Source organism: Macaca fascicularis, chromosome 7 (genome assembly GCF_037993035.2).
Source record: "Macaca fascicularis isolate 582-1 chromosome 7, T2T-MFA8v1.1".
Classification (NCBI taxonomy): domain Eukaryota; kingdom Metazoa; phylum Chordata; class Mammalia; order Primates; family Cercopithecidae; genus Macaca; species Macaca fascicularis.
In genome coordinates, this window is record NC_088381.1 from 53,043,078 (window position 1) to 53,056,463 (window position 13,386).

At 48.0% G+C, this 13,386-nt stretch overlaps 1 pseudogene; it reads right to left on the reverse strand.

Annotated features, from left to right (window-relative positions):
* Positions 1-9,832: 9,832 nt before the first annotated feature.
* LOC135971698 (MKI67 FHA domain-interacting nucleolar phosphoprotein pseudogene) lies at positions 9,833-10,353 on the reverse strand (annotated as a pseudogene).
* Between the last annotated feature and the right edge of the window lie 3,033 nt (positions 10,354-13,386).

Here is a 13,386-nt window from a genome sequence, read left to right on the forward strand (position 1 = left end):
TGCTTCCTGCCCACCTGAGGCTGGTTGGAAGCAGGATGCCCACCTGTGCCTGTCTCACCTTGCTGTAGGTGCATCGGAGACTGAACCCCTCCCCTGATCTCCTGCAGGTGCAGATTCCAGGTTTCCAATGGGTGTTGGGGTGGGCTCCAGTGCTCTCCTGGCCCTAGGGAACCCTGGGCTTCATGAGGCCTTGGCCTAGTCAGATTGTTTTCCACACTGTCACCTCCCCAAACATGGGGCTGCATGCTGTGTGCCCTGGGTGGGACATTGGAAGGAGTTCCACCTTCCAGGTTTGGATCACAGTAAAGCCTCTGCCATGGGCATGTGCTGGCCGAGACAGATGGGGTTGAACCAGCCCTGTCTCTTTGGCCTTGGGTAAGTCACCTGTGTCTTGCTTCCCTTTCCCCAGCAGCCAGATGGGGATAATAGCACCTATTTCACCTGTACTCAAGTGCTCACTTGTTAGCAGGAACAGAGTCCTGGAGGAGGTGCAGGCGGAGCCATCGAGGCAGCACTGCAGCTGGACCTGGTCTGAGTCGCTGCTCCTGGCTGTGAGATGTGTGTCTCCCTCTGTTTATTCATCTGAAGGACAGGGCTGTGCTCTTCTGGGGTCACTGTGACAATGCAGCTGGCCTGTGTGAGTTGGTGGTGGCCTCCTGAGATGGTTTGAGGTGAGCTGGAGGTGTGTATTGAATGCTCCCTCACCCCCGTGGGGAAGATCCACTTAGGGAAGACTCACATGTCTGTATGGAGGAATACAGGTTCCCTGCCCCTCAGCTGTCCTCTGTCCCTTCCCAGCCCCCTCTGCTGTCCTGCAGGCTCTGCCGGTGGCCATCCAGCTTGGTGGCCATCTGAGTGATCCACTCTTCCAGGTGGACCCTCTCTCCTCACATGGTGCATGTCCCATTGCGCCACCTCCAGACAGGCATGCTAGCCCCCAGAGCTGCCCTTCCCTGCTACCCAGCCCCCACCCCCAAGTATGTGCCACCTCCCTAAAGCCCGCTGTGTTCACCAACTGTGTTTGAACTCTGTCTCTGTGCAAGGCCTCATAAAAGCCTGAAACAGCCTGGCTTGTAGTGGGCCAGGAGACCAAAACTTGAAGACAGAGTGACAGAGTGAAGACAGAGAGACCACCTAGTCAGCCTCAGCCCCAGGACTGTGTCCATGCTGGTCCTGGCTCCAGTGAGCCAGTTGTTTCCTGAGATGCCTGTAAGAGTTCCTGTGGTGATGGAGGTGGCTGGAGAGAACAGGCTGCCATAACCCTCCCTCCCTGAGAAGGCCCACTGGGGAACATTTTAGGCTTCGGGGCATCCTGGGGAGCATCTTCCGGGGACCCCTCCTACACCCTGCCCCGCCCTGGCTCTCTAGTGAGAAATTGCAGTTGCTTGGACAGCTGGGCTGACCCAGGACAAATTCATTTATTAGGCTGGTCTTCGGGGTGCTGGGGTGGGGGCAGGGGTGCGCCAGGGATAGGAAGGAGAGGCCTGTGTGTTCCAGAAGTACAGAGGAATCTGGTGCCAGCCGCAGTCAACCCTGATGTGATGATCTGTCCAACAATCTTCTTTGATGTCTTGGTGCTGGCTGCTGTCTTTGGCCAGGTAAGCTCATGGTCAGGGCTCCTGGGGTCCCCTCACTGGGCCTGCCCACTGCCTGCAGGTAGAGGAGCCTATGGGCCAGGACTATCCTTGACTCCCCCTTCCATGTCATGGGTTCAAAGACCATTCCTGGATTCCACCACTGCCAAGCGTCAATGGTCACAGGAGCTGCTGGGGCTTTCTGGGTTAAGACCCTTGCCTATCCCTGTGTCCCCCCCTGCAGTAGGGGGGCTGCAGGGGTCAGCCTCAGTCTCTGCCCTGGCAGCCTGCTTTACCTTGGCCTGTGCCCCACACCTGCCCTGGAAGACCCCCCACACCCTCTGGCTCTGATCCACTGTAGAGCAGCCAGGGCACCCATTGCTCATACCCTCTGGCCTGAGGCTGACTGGCTCTGTGGCTGGGTTCAGGGGTTCAGGCAGGGGGGTGGGCCTTCCCTTAGCAGTCCCCATTCCCACTCTGACCCCTTTTTAGTCTTCCTCCTCTTGTGGGCTGTACCCTGGGGCCCTCCCAGCTCCTCATACCAGATGCCTGTCTAAGTATCTAGAAATCAATATTTTAAATACCAACTTTGGATTGCTTCCTGACTTTTCCATACCCCCAAAGGGCCATCATTTCTCTTAGGACTGACAGTCCCTCCAGCCCTACTGGGCCAGACTAGGCAGGTCTAACGGTGCCCTGTCCCAGCCCTCTTTGGGACGGGCTTCTGTCCCCTTCCTGCTGCCTGGAAGCAGGACCACACTTTGGTGGCAGGAGGGACAGCAGAGATTGTGGACCCCCGAGCTGTGCCTAAGTCCTCTGTGTGGTCTAGCTGTATTGGCCATCATTTACCACTCTGTAAAGAAGACCGATACCTGTGGCATGGAGGGCGTGAGGCTGGTGTGAGTGCCAAGCTCTTGGAGCAGGGCCCCGAGTGAGCGTGGACGTGGGAACAGGGGTGTTCCTCAACTTCACGAACCTTGGGGATGGGAGTGGAGTTCCCTGTGTGGGTTGACAAGGCATTGCTTTCCCCCACCCCACCTCTGCCCCAGCCCTGCAAGTCCAGTCCTTGCAGGTGTAGGAGGGAAGAAGTACCTGGCTGTGTGACCTTGGGCTGGACCCTGGCCCTCTCTGGCTCTGAGTTCCTGGGAATGTCAGTGGTGTTGGAACTGGGGGACCTAAGGCAGGTAATCTCTTCCAGCCTCCTGCCCTCAACCCCAGACAGTGCTTCAGGGTTGAGGCACTGTCTGTGGAAGCCGTGGGGCAAGGTGAAGGTGGGGAGAAGAGAGGCTTGGAGTTTGGGTTTCAGCAGAGGGATCAGCAGCGTGAGGGGTCGCCTGTGTGTAGAGGAAAGGGAGTGAAGGCCAGGAGTGAGGAATGAGTCTGAGTGCACCCAGGATGGTGCTGTGTCTCCTCCCACATCCACCTAGCCCTGGTCAAGGGAGAAGAAAGGCCATGAGACAAAGGGGAAACTGAGTTGGGTCCACACATGTCCTTCCAGGACCTGGAGGTGCCACTGTCTGGCCCTTATGCAGTGGGAAGTTGGAGAAGGAAGATTCCCTCCCCACACCTCCTGTTCTCTGTCCCAGGTCTCCTGGCCCCCTGTGCACCTAAGTTCAGTCTCTGTCGGCCCCCAGCATCATTTCTAGGGTTGGTGGGAGGCAACTGGGAACAGGTTAGGGGTAGGTGGGGCCTGCTTGGGGGAGTCTGCTTGACTGCCTGAGCCACTTCCCATAGTAGTGGGGAGCTTTTCTGGCACATTGACTGCACCACCAAGGCACTGCCGACAGTAGCCCCCTGGGAGTGTTTGCAGAAGGCCCTGGCAGGGGTGGTGATGGATCCCACCCAGAACAAAAGCAGGGTGGGGGGTCAGGGAGAACCACTTACCTGTCTGGAGAGGGTCCTCTGTGCTGCACTGTGCGCGTCTACGCTCCCAGGCTGAACACCCCATGGGAGGCCCTCCACTTCAGCACCTTGACAAGAAGGGCAGGGACAGTGGGATCAGGACCAGCTCCCTGACCCCAAACCCTGCAGCCCCAGCTGGAGGGTGAGGAGATGCTGGGCTTGGGTGAGGGAATCAGGGGTGTAAAGGGGCCTGCTTACCCCTCAGCTTAGCTCGAGTGCTCAAGGCATCAAAGGCTCAGCCTGACCCTCAGGAAGGAGTCTGGGCCCAGCCAGACACTCACTAGGACAAGGGCAAATGTGACGAGCAGGAGGCCTAGAATGAGAAGAGCCACAGCATAGCCAGGGATGGAGGCGTCCAGCAGGTTGGGGCTAGGAGTGCCTAGAGCAGACAAAGAAGGCTATGGCCAGGCGGGGGCCCTGCCTCCCAGACTTCTGAGAAGGCAGAATCTGGGCCCAGAAGTTGCTGTGGGACCAGGGAGCTGGGGCTAGGAGCATCTTGGAGGGCTCCATGAGGAAGGGAGGCAGGTTTCAGATTAGGGCATGTGGAGGCAGCGAGCCCAAGGGAGGAGGCCAATGGACAGATGGAGGAGGCCTGCAGAGGGAAGGAGTTACTGACCGAGGTCTGGGATGACCATCTCTACCAAGAGGCCCTCTGTCTCCCCCAGGGTGTGCAGGTGTGCAGACCCTGACACACACAGTCCCACACAAGAGCCTGGGCTGGCGCCATGCTGAAGAAGGTGGCACCCACTCTGGCGGTCAGTGGGTCCAGCCTGGTGGGAGGATTATCACAGACTTCAGGGGTCTGGGCAGCCTGGGGGGCCTAAGGGTGGTCATCTCTTCCAGCCTCCTGCCCTCAACCCCAGAACCCGGGTCTGAGCCCTGGGTCACCCAGGGCCACCCCGGACCCACTGCAATTCCTCCACCACCAGTTGGTCAAAGTTCGGCAGAGGTCTGAGGACGAGGGTCAGCTGGGGTGTCAGGAGAGGATGGAGAGGGTCACAGCTCTACCAGAGCCTTGTCCAGTCATCCCCCATCTTCCTGAGGCCTCTTCCCCGATCCCCCCACTTCACCCATCTGGTCAGCTCCCCTGAAGTGCCCAGAACTCAGGGCTGGTTTTGTCCTCCAAGGCCTTGGTGTAGGGCTGGCCCAGGATCTGCAGCCAAACTTCATACAGCACCAGCTCTGCCTCCTCTCCTAGAGTGATGGGGGTGGAGGCGGCATCAGCCTGCTCTCCCTCTCCTGGAAGCCCTGGGGTGGGGCGCGCACCCAAGCTCTAATACTCCATCCAGGGGTCAGCCACCGCTGGTCTAACAGTCAAATTTCTTGCTGCCTGTTTTTATGTGGCCCATGAGCAAAGAATGGGTTTTATATGTTTAAATGGTAGAAAACATGGAAAGTAGAATAGTATCTTGTGACACATGAGAAGTACGTGACAAGCAAACTTCCATGTCCATAAAGAAAGTTTCCCGGGAATGTGGCCACACTCAATTGTTGACATCTTGCCTAGGGCTGATTTCTTGCTACAGGGGAGGGTTTGAGTAGGTGGTGACTAAAAGCCAGTGGTCTGCAGAGCCTTAAAGAGTTTCCTTCTGGCCCTGTACAGAAAACGCTTGCTAACCCCTGCGCTGATCCATCTAATGGAATACACTGCTCACTCTGAGAGTTAATCCTAGTAGGAAATGTTGCTGGTAATTTAATAGATGCTGCTTTTATGTTTTATTTTGTCCAAATTCACTCCCTGGGAGGAGGTCATGTTGGGGCTTGTGGCCATCAAAGGTGAAGCCTCTTAAAGAGGATGCTTGGGGAGCTCTACCATCTGCTGAGAGGGTTGTGATGGGCCCTCTGTGTTGTGGAATGAAGAGGGAACACTGCCTGTCTGCCGGGAGCTGGCCTTCTGGGGAGCAGAAGAGATGGTGGTTCGGACCTGTTGAGGTGGAGGCCCAAACCAATCTGGTCTCTGGGGCGGCCGACAGGGAGAGTAGTTGTGTAGGAGTGGGTGTGAGGGCAGAGCCCAAAGGAGGGCACCCCTGACTGTACCCCCAGGAGGCTGCGGTGGTGGGTGTGGGGCAGCTCTGTAGGAGGACCAGCACCTTCTGTGACTGAGGGGTCCTTGGAGAGCAGCTTCAGGCTGTGTGTGGCTGGAGGGGACTGATTTGCCCTGCGCTCTCCTAACTTGGGCGTGGACCAGCTCTCCCTGTTTGGATAGCACGAGCTGGGAGAAGTCATCCTATCAGGAGGCCCCCAGAGGAGATATGGGTTTCTTACAGCCCCGGTACTGGGACAGAGCTGAGGGTTTTTGCTCCTGACTTGGTGGGACAGATCTTGGCATGCATGTGAGGACTCAGTGAGGTCCTGGGCAATCAGGGAGGTGACGGGACCCTCTCATCCCTCTGATCTTGACTGCTTCTGGCCTCTGTCCAGCTCCTTGCTAAAGCTCTATGCCCCATTCCTCTCTATGGACCCAACAGATGAGCAAGTATTGTCTGAAGGAAATTCTGCCCATTCTGTAGAAGGGGAACATTGAGGTTTACAGAGGGGAAGAGCCTGCTGGCCCAGAGACACACAGGGATTGCAGCCCTACTAAAAATATACAAATTAGCCAGTGTGGTGGCACATGCGTGTAATTCCAGCTACTAGGGTGGCTGAGGCATGATGATCACTTGAACCCAAGAGGCAGAGGTTGCAGTGAGCCGTGATCTCACCACTGCACTCCAGCCTGTGCAACGGAGTATGACCCTGTCTCAAAAAAAGTTAAAAACCATTTGTCCAGTATAAACTTTTTCAAAATATATACTCAAACATAGAAAAGTCTAGAAATGTAATCAATATTAATTTCAGGAAAGAATTCTAAGATGACTTGTTTTGGTTATCTGCATTTTTTTTCTTTTATTTTTTGGACATAGGGTCTTGCTCTGTCACCCAGGCTGGAGTGCAGTGACCCGATCAGGGATCACTGCAGTCTTGACCTCACAGGCTTAAGCCATCCTCCCACCTCAGTCTCCTGAGTAGCTGGTACTACAGGCACATGCCACCATACCTGGCTAATTTTTGGATTCTTGTATTTTTTGCAAAGATGGGGTTTTGCTATGTTGCTCAAGCTGGTCTTAAGTGATCCGCCCACCTCGGCCTCCCAGAGTGCTGGGATTACAAGTGTGAACCATGTGTGCCAGGCCTGTTTTCTTTTCTGTAATGACCATGACCATGGATTTCATGCACCAACATTTTTCTAACAGTAGTATTTACAAAGTGTACTATGATAAATGTTCAGAGAAAAAGAATACAAAATTGTAAAAATCATACATAACTAGTTTTTTTGTTTTTGTGTTTGTTTTTTTGAAAAAAAAAAAAAGGAAGAAAGAAACAAAGTATATTGTCCAGGAAGATAGTTACTTACCACTTTGTATTTCTCTGGTGAACTCATTGAGAACTCTAAAAAGTTCCAGGAGTAGAATCATGGGGTCAGAGTACCCTGGCTTTAACTTCTGGTTCAGAGAATCCTAACAACTTACATTGTCACTAGCAAGGTATTTGACTACCTGAGCCACTCTCACCTTAAAGCAATTCTTATCTGACATTAGCTGCTCAACTTTCTGCTGATACATTGACTCCAGGAGGCTCCTTGAGTTCTGTGTGTTTGGCTGGCCTGTGGTGGCCCCATTATTATTTTCTGCCAGGTATAGGTCAGTCACCTGCTCACAGACATCATCACTCATGATATGCTGCAGCTGGAATCGAACAAAGGCAAGCTGTTAGTGAACACAGAAAACATTTCTCCGTTATACGGTTCAACGCTCCTTTGATCCAGTCATTCGACTCAAAAAAGGCTTTGGTTTCTTTTGGCTAGCAATTTTAGAAAATTAATCATACAAACCACTGTATCATTTTCTTGGAGAATAACCAAGCCAAGATTTTCAACCATATCAGTGGTCCATTGTGAAATTTTCATATCTATTTAAAATCAAAACCATAGAAAATTCAGGTTAATGTAATTTTGTTGTTGTTGTTTTGTTGCACCCAGGCTGGAGTGCAGTGCGTGATGGCTTACCACAACCTCTGACTCCTTGGTTCAAGTGATTCTCCTGCTTCAGCCTCCTGAGTAGCTGGAATTACAGGCACACACCACCATGCCCAGCTAATTTTTGTGTTTTTAGTAGAGACGGGGTTTCACCATGCTGGCCAGGATGGTCTCGATCTCATGACCTCATGATCTGCCCATCTTGACCTCCCAAAGTGCTGGGATTACAGGTGTGAGCCACAGTGCCCAGCCTAATGTACTGTTTATTTAAAATTCTAAGGATCTTTATATAATTTTCCATGGATCATATTTTTATTGCATTTTAAAATCATTTTCAATTTGCTTTCACACATAGTCTCCCTCATTTGATCCTCACAACTGCCCTGGGAAGCAGGTTGGAGACACAGTAGGGGACTGTTAGGAGACAGATTTACACAATGCATAAGAAAGCTCACTGTGAGCTGGGTGAGGAAGGGAGCCTTGGAGAATCATGAATGCAGTATCTATGTCTATATTCCCAGACCAACTACAAAGCCTGAAATTCATTAGGTATTTAAGAAATAGCTGCTGAGTTATTACCTACAGGCGCTCAGCTGAAGAAGCAGGACTGGGACTAACAGTCAAGCTTCCTGACTCCTAGCCGAATACCTTTCCAAACACACCACCTATTTTTCTATATCTGATAGAAAGTATAGTGCTTAAGATTTACATAATGTGAACTCACTTTCAATACAGGCCAATCATGATTGACTATCAGTAGCTTTTGTGACAAACTTAGTAAACTAGAAAGTTGAACCTTTCAGAGTTCCCATTCTCATGTCATATACTGTTTCTGTTTTGAAATAAAAATCCTTCCAAATGAAACTGTATCCATCAAAATGACAGAGAAGTGAAAATAGACACAAGAAGAAAGTAAAACAGTAATTTCATCATCGATTTGTCTATTTTGCTTTAATAGTATAAACTCCAAGCCATTCTATTTTTAGGAAGATACATTCTTTTTGAAGTGTTAGAAACCATGATAACTATTCTTAACTTTAAGTCCTAAATGACCAGTGTGTGTATTAGTAGATAACTGGACACAGCAAGGTCAGAAGGGTGACTGAGTGTGGCAGAAAGGGCAGTATCTCCAGCAACTGCAGATGGCTAAATGACAATGAGTCCAGATAACGGATTCTGATACAACCATTCAAATAATGCTTATGAGTACTTGATAATATAGGAAAAAGCTTAAGATACAATGTTTTAGAGAGAAAAAAAGGGAAGTTGGAAAAAATAGATGGAAAGCATGACTTCAATCATGCATACAGATGCTTCCACTTTATACTTTTTTTTCTTTTCTTTTTTTTGAGACAGGGTCTCACTCTGTCACCCAGGCTGGAGTGCAGTGGCATCATGATCTTGGCTCACTGCAGACTCTTACTTCCTGGGCTCAAGCAATGCTCCCACCCCAGCCTCCTAAGTACCTGGGACTACAGGTATGTGCCACCATACCCAGCTAATTTTTTGTATGTTTAGTAGAGATGGAGTTTTTCTATGTTTCCCAGTCTGGTCTTGAACTCCTGAGCTCAAGTGATCCACCTGCCTCAGCCTCCTAAAGTGCTGGGATTATAGGTGTGAGCCACTGCCTCTACTTTATACTTTCTAGTAGAAGTAGACTGTATTACTGATGCCCTACTCACACCCTCTTTTTGGATATCTGGCCCCTCCTCGAGTCTCTGGATAGGGCAGCACTACAAATCCAGGGACAACTAGGGAACTCCCACCCTCACTGCTAGGCAGATCAGATTCTCTCTCCTGCTCATTGGAAATGACACAGAGAGTGTTCGATAGATTTTTTGCAGAGGAGCATCTATATGGTCCAGTAACACTGGGACCAGGGGTACTGCCAGGGCAAGCCAAAGCCTCAGAGGCTGGAGGAGCCTGGAGCACATGCCGAATGTTCATCCGCAGAGCAGAGCACAAGCATGGAGTGGAAGTCCAGAGTGAAGGCATGCAGGATGGGAAAATCACTTCCCACCCCAGCCGTTCCATGGTGTGGTCCTATTTTGGGTTCTGTACTTAGATGTCTGTGAGGTAGCCTATTGTATTCTTAATACAAATCCCACTTAAGTCAGCCTAGAATAGGCTAAGATAAATGTAATGACTTGACTTGGCTGGAGAGCAGTGGCTTGGTCACAGCTCACTGTAGCCTCAACTTCCTGGGCTCAGGTAATCCTTCCCGTTAAGCCTCCCGAGTAGCTGGGACTACAGGCATGAGCCACCATGCCCAGCTAATTTTTTGTATTTTTCTCATAAAAATATTTTTTCAGAAGAAATCTTATATATAATACATTGAAAATCACGGATTGCTTTTTCTTCATCTTTTTTTTTTCTTCTGTGAACGTGTAGGTGTTTGAGTCTCACAGGATATGGGCTGTTTGAAAACTATTTCATTATCTTCATCATAATTCATTTCAGCCACTTCAGATTTTCATCTCTCCAAAAACGTTGATGTACAAACCGGTGTGGGCCCCTGGGTATCCACAGTCTTCTCAGGAGTACCTAAAACCTTTTTCTTCTTCTTTTTTTTTTTTCTTCTTCTTCTTCTTACATAAAACCTGGCCTTTTGTAGATGTCTGATGATTTGTTTTTGAAATACTTTCCATTTTCTGTAAAATCAAAGAAGGAACATCATAATCATTTCCTTCTTAAGCTAATTTCTTCCTGAGTAATCCTTCTTTCCTTTTAAATCGCTCCTCCATCCATAGCTTTTGTGTAAGTGCCGATTCTGATGATACGTGTGACTGATGGATATGATGGCTGCTTAAATGGAATATTCCAGTCTTGAAAGAGTTCTTTCTGTACTTTTTCTGGTGGCATAAAATGAGTCTCCAAAAGTCTTTCACCAAACACGTAGTTGTTCATTGTTTCAGCAACTATCTTGGCAACATCCTCAGACTCAAACTACACAAATGCATAGCCTTTGCTATTTCCAGTCCTTTTATTTCTGGATAGTCTGAACCTTGAAAGAGTGCCACACTGGGAGGATAAGAAAGGATCTGGGTTTCATTCAGTAGGTTAAGTAGGTGGCACACATAGACTATTCCACGAGAAAGTTGTTCTTGTTTCTGTGTTTTGTTTTGTTTGTTTGTTTGTTTGTTTGTTTTGAGATGGAGTTTCATTCTTGTTGCCCAGGCTGGAGTGTGATGGCACGATCTCGACTCACTGCAACCTCTACCTCCTGTGTTCAAGCGATTCTCCTGCCTCAGCCTCTTGAGTAGCTGGGATTACAGGCATGTACCACCACACCTGGTTAATTTTTGTATTTTTAGTAGAGATGGGGTTTCTGCCTGTTGGTCAGGCTGATCTCGAACTCCTGGACTCAAGCAATCTTCCTGCCTTGGACTCCCAAAGTGCTGCGATTACAGGCACAAGCCACTGCAGGCAGCCTTGACTTTGAAATGTATGTTGTACATCCAGTCAGCAGTGAACTCTGGGAAAACACCAAAGATGAGAATGAGAGAAGAGATACCTCCAATTAAAGGAGTTAAGAAGAGATGCTTGAACTTAAGTTTTAAAAAGTCACTGCAGGCTAGGCACAGTGGCTCACACCTGTAGTCACAGCACTTTGGGAGGCTGAAGTGGGTGAACCACTTGAGTCTAGAAGTTTGAGACCACCCTGGGCAACATGGCAAAATCCTATCTGTGCAAAAAATACAATAAATTAGCCGGGCGCGGTGGTGCCTGTGGTCCCAGCTACTTGGGAGGCTGAGGTGGGAGGCCAGCTGCAGTGAACTGAGATCCATCACTTCACTCCAGCTTGGGCAACAGAGTGACACCCTGTCTTAAAAAAAAAAAAGTCAGTGTTTCGGGGTTTTCTGGATGAAACGTCTATTTCCATTAAAAAAAAAATAGGGTCACGACAGTATGTATTATTGACTCAAGATCATAACCAGATGCTTAGAGTAAATAATTCTACCTGTTTCAAAAACCAACCTCAGGATTGTTAAAAGTTAGTTTTATTGGATTTTTCTTTAAGCTGTGCTGATTCACTCAGGTCTGTCACTTCCAAGTCCATGTTTTACTACTTTGTAACCCTATTTGGAAGGAAAACTGCAGCTAAGATTATGACCTACCCTGAGATGAAAAGTTTCACACATATACACGACACATACCCCCACCACAGTATGATGACACAGTGACCCAACCTTAGGCAAATGGTACTACTGCCAGCAAATGCATTTTTTTCTTTATTTCTTCTAAATTCTTTCTTTGTTTCTTCTAACAGCAGCAAATGCATTTAACATTTTATTGAGATTCTCAATAGCTCCCATTTGGTTTGTATAGCAAATTGTTTACAAAGTAACTTTTTTCCATTTTTTATATTTTAATGAAAATTATGTTCTTCAGTTTTAAAGCCCCGTCCCCCTCCCAAAGAAAGATTAATAACTAACTACCAAGTAATGATTATTTAGGAAAAGAACAAAAGCAAAAACAACTTTTAAACACTTCTGGAACATGGGTAAGGGTCCAAAGTCAAGACCTTCTGGGCTCAGTGGAGGTGCTAGGCTGCCTCAGGACACCATCAGCACTTCCCCATCCACAACATCCTCAACAGCGGGGAGCCATGCGCGGACCCCGGGGGCTTCCTGTTCCACAAGCTCCCCTCTCTTTTTCCTCTCCACCCTTGCTGCTGGGCCTCCCCTCCAAATCTCCCTAACAAAGGAAGTATGGTCTTTAATACTGTTCAGCTTTGTCAGTGGAGACAGGGTACTCTAGAAAGCTGAGAGATTCCCTGGTCCAGTCTGGGGCAGGAAAAAATATGCAGTATAGCATAGATGGTTTCACTTGTCCACTCAGACACACGCTCATACTTATTCGATGGATGTATCAGATGCTTCAAAAGTCCTGATTTGTAGTAGCACAAAAGTTGCTTGTAAAAAGGAAGTTGCAAAATGGTAAAATTTTCTGCAGCGGTTCAGGCTCCTGATGACAAAGCTGGTTCTGCTAAGTAGTTATTTTGACATGCACAGCAGCTTTCCCTGTAAGTCCTGTGTTCCAAGGGTTTCATTTAGACCACAGGAAATTGATATCGAAGTTTGTAATGCTCTCTGCTGACAAAATGTGGTATATCCATCAATGGACTTCTACTCAGTAATGAAAGGAACAAATTACCAAAACCTATTATATGTCATGGACCAACCTCAAAAACGTTAGCTAAGTATAAAAGCCAGACAGGAGAGCATGTATTGCATAATTCCATTGATTTGAAATGTCCAAGAAAGGCAAGTTGACAGAGACAGAAATGGTCTGATTTACCTCAAGAGGTAGGGATTCAAGCTCTCTAGAGTACATGTGATACATACATGAGAAAAAATAAGTAAAAGAAAAGAAATTTAAATATAACGAAATGAAAACAATACTTCTCCCTGATTATAAAGAAAATCACATTCTTTTTGTAATAATTTGGAAGACAAAATATTAAGAAAAGTATTTAATTTTGCCACGCAAAACATTCTGGTTTGTTGCTTTTTATACTTTTGTATGCATATAAACATTTTAAAAAGTAGAATCATAATATATAGTCTTTTGTCACTATGTTTTGGGCATATTTCTATGGCAGTAAATATATCCTTGTCATCAACATTTTTAAAAGCTTGATGTATATTAAGTTAATCATTGCCACCCCTGAAGTAAATTTTCTTATATATATATTTTAATGAACTCAAGCAAGCTTTTTTCGGCTGAATTCATAGAAGTAGAATTTCTGGAGGAAAATAACATAAAACAGTTTTAAGATTTTTAGTAGAAATTTTCAAATTATCCTGCAGAAAAAATTGGTTCAGTTTATACTCCCACCAACAAGGGCGGACATCCAGTGTCCCCCTTCCATTTGTCCTCTTTGCTGGTATT